Source organism: Elgaria multicarinata, chromosome 2 (assembly GCF_023053635.1).
Source record: "Elgaria multicarinata webbii isolate HBS135686 ecotype San Diego chromosome 2, rElgMul1.1.pri, whole genome shotgun sequence".
Taxonomy (NCBI): Eukaryota; Metazoa; Chordata; class Lepidosauria; order Squamata; family Anguidae; genus Elgaria; species Elgaria multicarinata.
In genome coordinates, this window is record NC_086172.1 from 91,227,465 (window position 1) to 91,242,589 (window position 15,125).

Below are 15,125 nucleotides of genomic sequence, written 5' to 3' on the forward strand. Positions count from 1 at the left end.
CCCCTTCCCCTTTAAAGCCATTCATAGTCCCTTAGACATCCATGACCTAAGCCATTTGGGGCACCATCATAAACATGTTTACTCAGAAAAAAAGTCCTACAACTCCCAGCATTCCTCCAGCCAGCCATGCTGCCTGGGGCATGCTGGGAATTGTAGGAATTTTCCCCCTCCCTGTCTAAACATGCATTGAATTGCACCCTTGGGGCTTTAATCACCAACACTTTGAATTTTGATTGGAAAGAGAAATTGGTGACCAGTGCAGCTGCTTCAGGATAAGCGTAATTTGGTCTCATGGATGCATGCGCATTAATATCCATGCTGTCACATTCTGGGACCAACTGAAGTTTCCGAAGACTCATCAAAGGCAGAGCACGTTACAATAATCCAAGCCAAGGCAAAGTGTCATGGTGGCCAGATCTGGCCTCATCAGGAATTGGAGTCACTTGTCACATGCCTATATAGCAACTCCTATTTGAACTACAAAAGAGAGCATATATCTGTGTTTTCCTACACTGAGATTATCTTTGTGAAGTGTATACCAGGGGTGGGGGTGGGGAGTAATGATTAAAGCAGTCCTTGATTTGTTCCTAAGGCAAAAGAGAGAGGTGGGGGCATGGGCACTTGGATCCAGAGGTAGGGATGGAAGAACCAGGGATGTTCAAAATTCTCTGAACTTCACTTTGAAGTTTGGGTTGTCTCATTCTTGATTTCCTTTTCTACCTGGCTTTTGATTCATTTCAACAAGAAAAATGTGTCTTTCATGCAGGAAAACTGCATTTCTGTGCACATTTTTTCAAAACCCGAATGAAAATGTGAATAATAATAATAATAATAATAATAATAATAATAATGCACATTTCGAAGTGTGATCTAAACACACACACATTTTTGAACACAATTACAAATTTGGGAATAAGCAAACATTCTTTGGGGGGGGAAAGGGCACCCATTCGCAATCAAATTTGATTGATTTATGAACCAAAACTCAATTCTCATACATCCCTATCCAGAGGTTGATGCTAAATGTTTGTGGGTCTTTGGTGCCCTCTAATGTTCAAAAAGCCACGAAAATGACTATCCCCATTTACTAATGTGAGAAGCAACAGGGGGAGGGTTGCCAGCAGCACCAGCTCCTGGAAAGGCTTCTGCAGTTTCCACAGTTGCAGAGGACAAAATCCCAACTGGTGGAGCTTCAGCTTTTCAAGGGAGAAAACCACATAGGGTAAAATCCTCCCTCTCCGGAGATATTGCAGGGCTGTAACCCACACAGGGAGCCTCCCTGAGTAGAGTTCTCCTCCCTGCAGAAGTTCACCTTTCCAACATGTGGAGGTCAATGAAACAGGTGCTGGGAATACAACCAAGGAGGCAGGTCAATTAACTTGTTCCTGCTCTCCCTTCACACAATGATAATTGAGTTGTATCCAATGTAATCCTACTAAAAGTCGAACCTTTGAAATGCATGGGACTTAAATTAGTAATGACTAGCTTGTCCCATTCATTACTCCAAGTAGGACTAACAATGATCCTGTTCAGCATCCCGTGGTTAAGAGTTTTGAGCTAACCATTATGGCTTGGCGTGTCATATGATCCATGATTTAGTATGTTCTGTGAACCATTCCTAACCATGGTGGCTACATAACCATAGTTTAAACACTTTCACTAACCATTAGCTGCAAAAGGATTAGCAGCCTAACCATGGCTTAGTGCGTCATCTGAACAGGCCCATTGCATGCAACCCTGTATCCATACACCCTGAGAGCAGTGTATCTTTTATATGAGCTGTGCAAGAGCATGGCAGTGTTCTTAGGCAGCCCCCATTCATTTTAATAGGGCTACACAGGCAGGCTTGCTTCTGGATTGGGCCATACTAGCCTGAGTTCTTTTGTAAAACACTTGCTTGGATGAAAATTCTGTTGAAACGAATGGGATTTATTTCTGAATAATTATGGTTAGGGCATAAATAGTTCTATAGCTTCCTCTGCAGATTAAATCCTTGAGTAAAACCTTAATACTTCATTTTGATATATAACTATTGAAATTAGACATAGCCCCTTCCTGGAATCACTGCAATTCTCGGAATGCAAAAGCTGGCTATGGTTTCATTAACATCTAATATGTGATGAAGATCTTGGAAATGGCCTGGGTTTTCTAAAGCTTCTTGTGGTTTGTTAGAGGAATGCTGTCAATTTCCTCAACGCACGCTACATTTTGCAAACAGCCTGTCGTGAGACGGTTGCAGGAGGATATGCGTCTCCTTAAGGCTACAAGCTGGAGTATTCCCTGGGCAGTGAAGCATTCTTAGGCTGTGCAGTGGCTCTGCCCTGCCAGATTACCCACTGGATCTCCCTGACCCAACCTAGAACTACTGACTAGTAGGGATGTGCTCCGCTTCTCCTCAGACTGGAGAAGCAGGAGCGGATCGAGGGGCTTCCCCTCCACTTAAGGCGGAGGCGAAGAGGATCGGGGGAGCCGCGGAGCGTTGCGGAGTGGATCGAGGTGAAGGCGGATCCTTTGCCTCGATCCGGAGCTCCACAAAAAAGGTAAGGGAGTTTACTTGGCCCTGTCACTGTTGCTGCCGCCCATGCGGCGACAGCGGCAGAGCCAGGTAAGGGGGAAGGGGGGGTCTCACCTGCATACTCAAACAGGAAGACTAGGCCGCAACTGCGGCCTGGTCTTCCTGGTTGATGCCTCGGGCTCAGTTGAAGCAGCCACAGGTCTGCAGACGGACGCAGGTAAGGGAGAGGAGGGAGGGGGCCTTACCTGGCGCCACTCCCCACCACTGTGGAGCTCTGATTCAGAGCCGGAGCTCCGCAGTAGTGGGGAGCAGCCCCTAGGCAGATTGAGGCGGGGCGGACTACTTAATTCTGACTAATATAAAGGGTTCAAGGTCAGGCAGTGGAGGCTGGTGGCTCCAATGACAGTGTGGCTGTGAATCTGCTCTGGGTTTCAGACAGAACTAGTCAGAACTCTAAATGAGCTATCCAAGGTGTAGAACCCAATCCTCCAAATACATCCAGCACCTTGGAAAGCTCCTTTAGAGTTCTAACCAGTTCTGACTGAAACCCAGAGCAGATTCCCCTCCCTGCTGACATCAGAGCCATCAGCCTTTATGAGGTCAGGCTAAGACTTGCCCTGAGCAATAACAGTATCCACTGTATCTGATGCCTGGATTCATCACATTGTTTCAGAGGTTGCTGATGGCCCAACACAGGCAGTGGCATCCTGATGATATTGCTTCTGTTCATCTGTAGAATGCATTGCATTTCCCACACTATAACTGCAACCATTCACAATTATCTGCAAGACATCCACAACGGATTCAAATGAGTTTGGATTTCTATAAATCCAATCTATGGATTCCCCAATGGGCCGGCTTTTCCCAAATTGCACAGATTCCTCAGACTTGCGTGCTGGAGGTTTTTTTGTTACTTTGGGGTAAGATTTGCGTGAATGTGCATTAGTATGAATGCACATTTGTAAAGATGAATGAAATCCCCATGCATCCCTAAAAAGAGTTCCAATTCTGTCGATGAGCAGATGACAGAACAAAAGATGCCTGACAATTTGCGAAACGGATTAAACAAAATCTGTACTTCCCTTACTACAACCTGCCCCAATAAAGACTTCCCAACAGTCATGAGTGCTTTTTCCCCACAATAAATCAAACTTTTATAAATGTTTGAATACATTTCTCTGAGCTACTTTCCACCCCTTCCCAAAGCTTCCTGTATTGTTTTCTTGTCAATACCCAAGATAGCCCTGCCAGTCCAACATTAAATTGAAAATCACTGCAAAACTCAAACTCAATCAAGCTGAATACTCTAGCAAATCCAGGGATTTTTAAACAAAAAAATAGACTTACTATTCATGGGCACTGAGCCTGCAGCCTATGCACATTTACTTGGGAATAACTCAATTCAATAGGACTTAGTTAAGAGTAAATATTCATAGGAATGCATTGCAAGGACCTCTACAGTATAGGCAACCTTTTACTGATAATAATGCATACTAGAGCTGTGCACAAATGGCCTCTTGAAATTCTCCATCCTATTTGTGAACAGATAAATTAATATCAATTTTGCTGCGTGGTTTTATCCTGGTTGTGCTTTTTATATTGTATTTTGTATTTGTGTTTTTAACTTGATGGTTGTTTTATGATGGTTTTAATTTTTGTGAACCGCCCAGAGAGCTTCGGCTATTGGGCGGTATAAAAATGTAATAAATAAATAAATAAATAAATTGACCACAATTTCACCAAATTTTTCCATGGCGAGGAGAAATTCTCAATCAGTTTCTCAAAGGAGGAGTTCACCATCAGCAGTGGTTGTTCTTTTTTCCTTTCTTTTTTCTCCTTTTAAAGCTACAACTGGAAGTGGCAACAGCAAGAGTTGTGTTGGCAGCTTGGTCACTATTTTGTATCCTTCACCATACCCCATACCTAGGGTCATTCCAGGACATTTGGAGGGGGGGACCACTAAAATGGTGGAGAAAATTTGAGGTGGCCAGTAGTGCAGTGTGTATTTTCTTTCTTTCCATTATAATCTCTCCATTGCACTGCATTACCCCAGGCTGCCTGCATTTCCAGGTGTGAAAAAGACCTATGGGAGGAATTACCCCATGATGGGCTTCTCCACATGGCTTTTTTATTCTTCAATCAAGATTGGTACTCACAGAAGTTCGTGGGCCTCTACATGATGTGATCAAGCTCCAGGACTTCTCCTGTGCTTGTGACCTTTACCCCATTTTTAAAAGATCATGGATTATTAGCTATTTAAATATGCCGAATTGAATTTCTCTGTGAAGAGAAATTGGTGCTATAGCACAGCGCCATCTAATGTCTGTATAATGAAACATATAGAGTTTGCAGATAAAGGAAACTCCTAGGTAGAAAAAAGTAAAAGTGCATGAAATGGAGCAATCTTAATCCCATGAAGACAATGGAAGCAGAAGCCCTGGTAAAGTTGTGACGTAAAAGCCTCAGTGTAGAGAAGCTCAATGTCTTCCCCTGGTTTTTAAATGAAGTGCAGGAAGCCAAGGAGGCTACGGGCTGCCAGAAAGATGAGTGTAAATGAAAGACAGGACACCCCCACACGCACATGCCTCAGCCATCGTATAAGTAAGGTAAGCACAAGAACCCTGAACCCAACTCATGAGAATTTCTCAGAAATTTTAGTCTCCTTTGAATTTATTCTCGAAAGCAGTATCTTTTCTATCAAATTGATTGAGGATGTCGGGAAAAAACTTGGAAGACATTTTTGGCACACCACTAATTTACGCATCTCATGGGCTCCATAGATTTAAGGAACTTTTAATTTTATTTTAGTATAGAGTTTTATTTTGAAATTAAGCTAAAACTATAGGCAACAAAAAGAACACACAAATCAATGCAGCAAGCTCACTAAGGGGGAAAGGAAACTAACTGACAAGAGTCCTTATATATCATAGCTATGCTTGCAGAACATTTAGAGTAAAACAGTGTAAGGCAGGGATATGGGACATGTGGCACTCCAGATGTTGATGGACTTCTACACCCATCAACCCTCACCATTGGCTATGTAGGCTGGGGCTGATGGGAGCTGCAGTTCAAGATTTATTTATTTTATTTATTTATTAAACTTATATACCGCTCCCATAGCCAGGGCTCTCTGGGCGGTTTACAGAAATTCTAAAATTAAGGTAAAAACAAGTATACAAAATTTAAAACTCTGAAACACAGAACATACACACATAAAGCATTAAAAACCGATTAAAAACTAAACATGTGGGTAATTAGGATGTGCTGCCATATGCCTGGGCAAAGAGGAAAGTCTTAACCTGGCACCGGAAAGATAGCAGCGTTGGCACCAGGCGAGCCTCATCAGGGAGATCATTCCACAGTCTGGGGGCCACCACCGAAAAGGCCCTATCCCTTGTTGCCACACTCCGAGCCTCTCTCGGAGTAGGTACCCGGATGAGGACCTTAGATGTTGAACGTAGTGACCGGGTATATTCACGTCGGGAGAGGCGTTCCGTCAGGTATTGTGCTCCCAAGCCGTGTAAGGCTTTATAGGTCAAAACCAGCACCTTGAATTGGGCTCGGAAACATACAGGCAGCCAGTGCAAGCGGACCAGAGCAGGTGTTATATGGTCGAACCTTCTGGTTCCCGAAATCAATCTGGCCATATTCTGGTGGGCCACACATTCTCCACCCCTGGCCTCTCTAACTATTGAGAGAGTTTGGATGTGTGAGTGATGTATACACACATCTGTATTTGATTGGAATGTGATCAGAAGCTTGAAAGGAACTTTTATTTTATAGTGTTATGTTTTTCTGCCATTGAAAATGATCCTCTCTCTAGGTTTTTATGTAGCCTAACACTTGATGGTGAACAGCATTAATAGGCTTTGATGGACAATGGATTTTCCAAGCTCCTGAAATGTATCATAGCCACTTGCCTGGAGTGGGGCTGGAAGGAACAGCATCTGCAGTTTGAATTTGGCCAGAGAAAGACAAAATACCTTTGATTTTGGGAACTAACAAGCAGAAGAGATCCAATCTTGGAGATATGGCTTTTGGTTTGGTTCCAAAGCTGCTTCAGGATCAGCTCTGCCTGTCTGTGTACCTGTTTACTTTCTACCTGTTCAATCTTTATATTTGTAAACAAATTTTACAAACCATGAAATTTGCCATGCTGTCTCCTCCAAAAAGCTGCCCTGGAACTTGTTATTACTTTGGACGCAGAGGAGCCAGGGAGGGGCAGGGGGCAAGGAAGGTGAAAGTGGAACTTTTGATGAGATGCATTGCTTTGGATGGGCAACAGTCAAATGAATTTAACACGTGAAAATTTGTCTTGGGCAAATCACAGACAGCCTCTTAGACAACGCAGCCTCTTTTAGAGCTGGAACAAATTTGTTGAAAAGAACTCTTTCAATTATTCTTTGTGGATTTGAAGTCAACCCTTCCCCCAGATATTCTCGAGCTAATTGTACATTCACTGGATATTTAGATTTGTATTTAACACCCAGTTATATTTTATTTCAAAACTTTATATCCGATGGTTAATATTTGATAGTTGACATGCAATCGCATTTCACGGTAAAGTTAGCTGATCTACAACCGCACTGGTCAGCTGTCTAGAAGGGGAAGGGGGCGCTGAATTTGGTTCCCTCCCCTCCTCCTTCCTGCCAAATAGCTGACTGACATTTAGATTGGGGCCTCTGTATAAGGGTGTAGGTAAACAGATAGAAGAGACAGGCAGATATAACTGCTGGTTTCTTTATAATACAGCTTATATTGGTTCCTGGCTTGAGCACACAACTGTTCCATAAACAGTTTCTTCCCTGCAACAATTAAAACTAATATTGTACATAATATTTTACTCCCCAAACACTTATCTCATATTTTAGACCTTCCAAATAAACATCATCTCATAGTATACTGCTTGTTTCTCTTAAACAGAAACATTGTTGAAATAAAGGGCTCAATAAAAGAGCAAAGGTTTATAAGAGCTAAGACGTATAAAATTTTATGAGATCTGGAAAATGGGGAAGATAGAAGTAAAACCATGTGGGAAAGAGATTTGAATAAGCCATTCCCTAATGAAGAATGTGTGTGAGTGTGGAAGAAGTGGGGCAGGGTGATACAAATTTCTATAGTGTAAACCTGAAAGGCAGTGAAAAGCACCACCTCTACTAATGAGGAAAAGGAAGAGGAGCAGTAGCTCTTAGCAAGAAGGAGTGGGGGGAAGAATCAGGACTGCTGAGCTGGCTAAGGGCTGAGAAATGGAATTGAAGAGGACACAGGACAAAGACCTAAAGCAGAGGTGGGCAGCACATGGTCCCTACTGTGGCTTCCAAAAGCAGTGCCCAAAAACCCCAAGCTAAATTTGTCCCTTTTTATGCTTCCATTGTGGTTTGCTGTTGAGTTTTTTGCCACCGAAATTTGGTGGTACAACAGCAGCAGGAGTGCGGACCGTGGAGGGGGAGGCAGGGTGTAAAGCTGCCCCCAAGGTCCCCCCCCCCAAATTGCCCACACCTGACCTAAAGAGAGAAAAGGGGCTGGGACCCTAGAGGGAGCATGGCAAAAGGAAGGAAGAATTGACAATGGTTAAGAAGATGGGATGTGAAGAAATTAACAGTGGGGGATGCAGAAGAGGCATTGAGGTGAGGAGAAGGAATGCCAAAGAAAGGGTGCCTTAGCAGGAAGAGAGACATGGAAGGACAGCAAAGCTGAAGAGTTGTGAGAGGGAACTATTAATTCGAAATGAGCAGCCGCATTTTGGCTGTAAAACTAGGAATAATTTTTATTTCTTGGCAATGTCCAATCTCCAGGACATTCGTTCTCCAGGTTGTCTTTCTTAAACCTTCTTTCTCGTTGGCTTGCTGTCTCTCTGTCCTCATCAGAAGATGGTTTCCTTCTTTTCCTGGTCACTCTTTCACATTAGGTTGCTGCTTATGGTATACTCAATGCAGGTGGATTAACGTAATCTCAAGTAAGCATGTTTACATATGACATTATAGTAAGAAGAATTAAGGGTATGAGACGCAAAGGAACCAAGCTGTACCTCTGAATGTAGATCACCTGTAGCATGGGTGTTACTCCTGTTGACTTGAGTAGGAACCAGCCTGAGGGCTGTGGTCTCTGCCCATTAAGAACCCTTAAGAGTTTCCTCCGACTTGTAATTCACCTCAGAGATAGTTTGCCCCATCTGCAGTTTAAAAAGTGGAAGCAACACAGCAGCACTAATCAAAATGTATGAGTTAAAATAGGTTGGTTACAACGATGGTTAATTCCTTTCTCCCTCAAGTATGAGCAAAAGGATAAACTTTGTCACAGGTATATCCATTTTATGACGTTTTATTTATTTATTTATTTATTGCATTTCTTTACCGCCCAATAGTCAAAGCTCTCTGGGCAATTCACAAATATTATAAAGCCACAATATAAAATACAATATAAAAGCACAACCAGGATAAAATCAGCAGAAGTGCAGAAATACAAATTTAAAATACAAATTTAAAACAGAAAAGTTAAAATTAATTTATAGACTGTTAAAATACTGAGAGAATAAAAAGGTCTTCACCTGGCGTCTAAAAGAATATAGTGTAGGTGCCTGGCGAACCTCCTTAAGGAGCTCATTCCACAGCCGGGGTGCCACAGCAGAGAAGGCCCTCCTACTGGTAGCCACCTGCCTCACTTCCTTTGGCAGGGGCTTGCGGAGAAGGACCCATGAGGATGACCTTAGGGTCTGTGCAGGTACATATGGGAGGAGGCATTACTTCAGATAGCCTGGCCCATAGTTATATGTCTATTTGGAACAGGTCTATGTGTGTAATCTTAGTAGTGGACTGTTTAGGACAAACACATAGGGAATAATTTTCAGCAAAGTTCTCCTGCTTGCAGACACACACAGACACATAAATGATCTATTTATGTATTATGCTCCATTGTATATTATACTTCAAAATCACCATTCTTTATCTAAATAATAAATTTAATTTATTAATCCAAGGATCTTTTGCACATTCTATAACTATATTTACAAGCCTTTGTTCATAACTGGCGGCATTAGCGAGTGACGAAGCTTTAAAATAAAAGCTGTGGTGGTTAGATGTAAAGCTTGATTATAGTTTCAGAAGTAGTAAACTAATAAGACTAAAATAACTACTTCTAGGAACTTCTGTTGAATCTGAGCTATCAAAGGGCATATCTATTTCTTTCTTCTTCTTCTTTGAAAGGAATAGCTACAATTTGTTACACCAGAATCACTCCTCCTCCTCCTCTCCCCCTCCATAATGTAAATTAGCTTTGTAGAAATTACAAATTAGTAATCAATATGGTTTGGCTCAAGCATTCCTTTTCTGAAAAGATAGCATGCCTGGCTGTCCTGCAGGCCTGGTAATATAAGAACAACACAGTTCCCTTTTGCTGTCTTCCTTAAAAATATCCTATGTGTTCCACTTAGTGCTAGAGACAGATTACAGTAACTGCTATATTTATATTTTCAAAATATTTGGGGATAACCATTGTTGCTTCTTTATCATAAATATTTTGAAAACATGTCTTTTGTGTGGGAGGGGTATGTGATAGAAATTGTTCAAAAATAGTGTGAATTTTTGTGCAGGTTTTTTTTTTAAAAAAAAATCCAGGTTGAGAGGATGAAACAGGATGAAAACGGTTTATGAATGAAACATGCAAAACTGTGGGCGTGTCTACACCAGTCAATATCCCGGGGATTGTCCTGGGATCATCCCTGTGTGTCCACATGACGCTCAGGGGATCCCGGGAGCAGGGAGGGATGATCCCTCCATTTCCATGGGATATCTTGGGACACTTTGGGCATGTCTACATCAGGGGAGGGAAGGGGGGAGGATCTTGCAATATGCTGATCGCGAGATCCTCCCCTTTGTCCACAACTTGGTGTGCGACATCCAGGGAGGAAGGAGGACATCATGCCCGCCATTTTCTTTTCCCCTCTTTTTTTTTTTTTACTGAAGATGGATGCACGTGCACTCCAATGAAAAGGTCAGTAAAAAACAAACAAACCCAATCCTCCTCCCCCACCCCCACTCCCAATGGGCATGGAGTGCCTGAAGAGCTCCATGCCCTATGTTTACTCACGAGGAGCCAGGATGAAACCAGGATGGCCACCCACATCTTTCCGGGAAAAATCAGGCTAAAAGCCATCCGTTATCCCCAGGAAATGGAGGGATCCCCGAGATCCCCTGTGTGTCATGTGGATGCACAGGGATGATCCTGGGACAATCCCCAGGATAAGGCAGAGTCTGGACATGCCCTCTTAGCCTGTTTTTTTCCTGTGGTCTTGGGATCATCCTGAGACTGTAGGAGGTGTGGGCACCCATCCTGGTTTTGTCCTGGTTCCTCGCGAGTAAACATGAGGGGGCGGGAACCAGGCACGGGGCATGGAGCTCTTCAGGTGCTCTGTGCCCATCGGGGTGGGGTGAGGGGAGCAGGATGGGTGGTTTTTAAAAAACTTACTTTTTCATCGGAGTGCACATGCACTCATCTTCTGTTAAAAAAAATGGCAGGCACGACATCCCTCATTCCTCCAGGGATGTCAAAAGCGCATCTGTAAAAAGGGGAGGATCTTGTGAGCAGAATTTCATGAGATCTTCCCCCCTCCCTCCCTCCCCTGGTCTAAACATGCCTTGTCATGGACCAGAAATAGACTGATTTGTCACCAATGATGTCACTGACATGAGTCTGTGCCATTTGTGCAAACCAATTCTATACAGCACACAATTCCAGTTGATATAGTAGCCAATTTCTTGTGTACATAATATTGGAGCTTGAGTCTTTTGGGAAAATTCAATTCCCTTGCAACAATGTGTGAATGTGGAGAAAGAATGGCTTTAGATCCCATGAACAATGGCATACAAGTTCTCTGCACATTTATTGTATGATGCAATGGCTTTCTGGAAAGATCTCCAGCATATACAGAGGAACTCATGTTCCATCTCACTTTCATTGGCCCTACAGCTACGGGTGTAGAGAGGGGGTGATCCTGGATTTACTTTCTTCCGGGATCATCGCCCTTAGTCTAAACAGGCTGCGTGACATCATGGGCATCGCACCTGTCACAGACGCCTTTTTTTTAAAGCGACAGAGCTGGAGCGCACTTGCGCTCCAGTGAAAATTAAAAGGTAAAAAAACCCAAAACAGCCCCGCTCCCACCCCACCCCTGATGGCCCTGGACTCCCCCTGGCCCAGCTCCTGCCCTCTGATGACCCCTGCTACTCGCGGGGAACAGGGAAGAAGCCAGGGCGGGCACCCACACCACCTGCAGTCCTTGGGATCATCCCGGGACTGCATGTAAAACCAGGATAACTGAGGTCTCAGTTATCCTGGGGAAATGGAGAGATCATCCCTCCCTGATCCCAGGATCCCCTGTTCATCATTTGGACACACAGGAATGATCCCAGTGTGATCCCTCCAAAAAACGATGGTGTAGAAAGGGCCTCCGTCAACCACAGAGCAGGAATCTAAAATTACACTTAGGGAGCAAGCAAACTAATGGTAAGTGAAGGATACCCATATTTTGTGACCATATATTTTCTAATGTGACATAGTCTTAAGAATCTTTGAGGGAATCTACACTTATCATTTTAAAACGTTTCTTACCTGTTTGAAGTATGCATTTCATGGTATTTCACCACATGACGTATACTTTTTGACGTGTTCTTCTTCCCTTTTCTTCGTTTTATTTTTTGAACTTCTCAGGAAAAAGTCGTGTTTTTTTGTATGTTGTGCCCGAATTCTTCGTATTAAATGTGTTTCCAGTAGTACTGGGGGCGTGTTTATTTAATTTCCGCGCCTAAACCTCCAGCCGTTAATTTTTTCTAGCCTTGCAAAAGTGAAACTGGAAGTGGCTGCAGCCTCTTCCAGTTTCACTTTTGCGAGGCTCAACTTGGTGTGTTGTTTGTAGGTGGCGGATGTCTTCTCATCTAAAAGTAAGAGAAGAGGAAGTGGGAGGGGAAATGGCAACATGGGGAAATAGAAGAAGCGGATTACTTTCCTAAGTGTGCCAAAAAAGAATGCTTTCCCACTGAAAGAGAAAACATAAGTAAACGTTTTAAAAACACCTACATTTAAAAACGTTTTTAAAAGAAACTTTTATATACTGTAAAACAAATGTTTCGCATACAAGTGTAGATGTCTCCTTTGTGGCAGATGGAGCATTGCCCTGGCATGGAACCTGGGCTCTCCCGATAGGGAAAGAGGAATCACTGCATCATTGTTGCAGACAATCATGTTCAGTTTTACTTCTCTGCTCACTGTTGACAATTTTTACACAGTCCCTGTTAGGGCCAAACCAGGAAGTTAGGTTTTCCTCCTCTGCTTTCATCGCTATTTATCAGCAAAGGCAAACAGAGCAGAGTCATTCAAGCTCTGCTGAACTGAATGTTACGGTAGGCCTGTTATTAGTCCGTAAGTAAATCCTCCTTCAATCACTTTCATCTATTCATTTTGTAATTAATTTTGCAGGATATTTTAATGCTAGGTGCATTTGGGGGCCCGAATTGTCTAGTTCTAGCATGATACCAACAACAACCAGTTTCATTCTTGATGTGCTCGGTATCTTTTAAGGAAGAAAGCAATAACAAGAAGATCAGATTTGTACTGAGTTCTACTGAAAATCACTTTCCATTTGTTTTCCAAAGCACCATAGGCACATAGGAAGCTGCCTTGTACCAGATTTAACTATTGCCCAACATTGCCTACTCTGGCTGGCAGCATTATCTCTCCAGGGTCTCCAATGGAGGACTTTCCCATCACTTGCTACCTGATCTTTTCAAACTAGAGACGTCAGGAGCAGAACCTGGGACTTTCTGTATGCAATGCAGGTGCTCAACCACAGAGTGAAGGTCACTCCCTGTCAAGGAAATGAGTGAATGGGCTATTTTATCTGTGTCCACCCTGTTTTGATGTAAGCCCCTTCTATTAGAAATTAAGTTCTATAGCAATTTGATCCAAACTGTAACCGAAAATATATTGAGTAACACTTGCTCAACCAAAAAGAAGTGTTGACACACAAAAAGAAGTGTTGACTCCCGGCGAGGACAGGAAGAGTAGTAACCACAAAGAAACAGATGTTCCAGGATTGCAATACCCATCTACGTATTGTTTTTCTAGTCTTAGAATTATTTGTACTCTGCACATGCATAAATGCCTTGTCTGTTGTTGATTACTGTATTGCAAAACTGTATTATAATTGGTTTATTATATGAGGAAGTTCTGTTGTTGCTTCTGAGGATGTTACCCTATAAGTATGTTAGCTTTGCCCGCAACTAGTGGGCAGTCCTTCAGATCCTCTAGGGGTTGCCACCTTGCAGCGCTTGTCATAATAAACTTTTTCTAAAATGAGAGAAACCATGCCTTAGAGTTTCTGACCACCACTCAACGAATCCCAATTAAAGGGAACCTGCCTTTTCAGGGTTCCTCCACACTCCCCCAGTCTCCACCAATAAATGGAGATTGTTCTAATGCTGGAATGTGTGCATGAAACACCAGGAAGAAATCTACACTAGTCTAGTTAGAACGTATCTTACTGGTTTTAACTGTGCCTTTCATAGTATTACGCCACATGACATTGAGGTTTTGACGTTTTATTGAGGTCTTTTCTCCGGTTTTTATTTTGAACTTTTCTGAAATAGCTCGTTGTATTTGTTATGATGTGGCCGATTTCGCCGTATTAATTAGCTTTCCTTTGCTTCTTAATTAGCCAATCGCATTTCGGGGGAGGCGTGTTTATTTAATTTTCCCGCCCAAAGTTGGAGCTGTTTTTTTCTGTGAAGCCTTGGACTTCAACTTCCATCAGCCCTACCTAGCAGAGCCAATGGTGATGAATGGCCTCAGCCACCAACACCCTCAGAACCCAAACAGTAAAAGGAGCAGGGAATGGGTGGTGGGGGGAGAAAAAGAAAGCCCACTGCACCCTGTCGAGGCAGCCATGGAGCGGGAAGAGCAGGACAGAGGCGGGACATAGGAGGAGGAGGCACTTCACGCGCAAAATAAAACAGAAGTATTTTCTTATTGTGGCTAAAAGGAACGCATTCATATGGAAAGATAAAACACAAGTAAACATTTTAAAACTACCTACGTTTTAAATCGGTCAAGAATAAAACATTCATTGCCTGTGAAAACAACGTTTCATATACTAGTGTAAATCCCCTCCAGGACTTGGGTTACACAAGATGATAAGTTAAAACTTTCCCAAACTGTTAAGTCCTATTCTTTGCTGGAAAATGCTTTCACATGCAATGAAAGGTTTCATCTTTCATTTCATTGTAAGCTACTATTTATATTTTCTATTTACAAAGGAATAGCCAAGGCCCAGAAGTCCCAGAATACCTGAGTCCAGAATTCTCAATGGATGCAGTCTTGAAAGGCCTCTTGCTAATGTAGGAGACCAAACACTTAATGGTTTGGGCATATGAGTATATGCTGAGCCCTATAGCATAGATTACAGTAGCACATCACACATATTAGCAAGTGGCACGATATATATTCTCAAAGACTGTAAACCTAAACATGTTTACTAGGTTGGAAACCCAACGGAACATACAGGGGGACTTCCTTCTCAGTAAATATGCATAGGATTGTGCTGCATGACTGCAATCCTATG

The 15,125-nt window shown here is 42.8% G+C and overlaps 1 protein-coding gene across 1 annotated transcript in view; it reads left to right on the forward strand.

The window, feature by feature from the left end:
* Nucleotides 1-12,856: 12,856 nt before the first annotated feature.
* Nucleotides 12,857-15,125, forward strand: part of SLC22A18 (solute carrier family 22 member 18) — an 83,625-nt gene continuing 81,356 nt past the window's right edge. The window contains exon 1 of the mRNA XM_063117170.1: nt 12,857-12,928. The gene's annotated coding sequence lies outside the window, so the exon portion shown is untranslated. The remainder of the gene's footprint in view (nt 12,929-15,125) is intronic.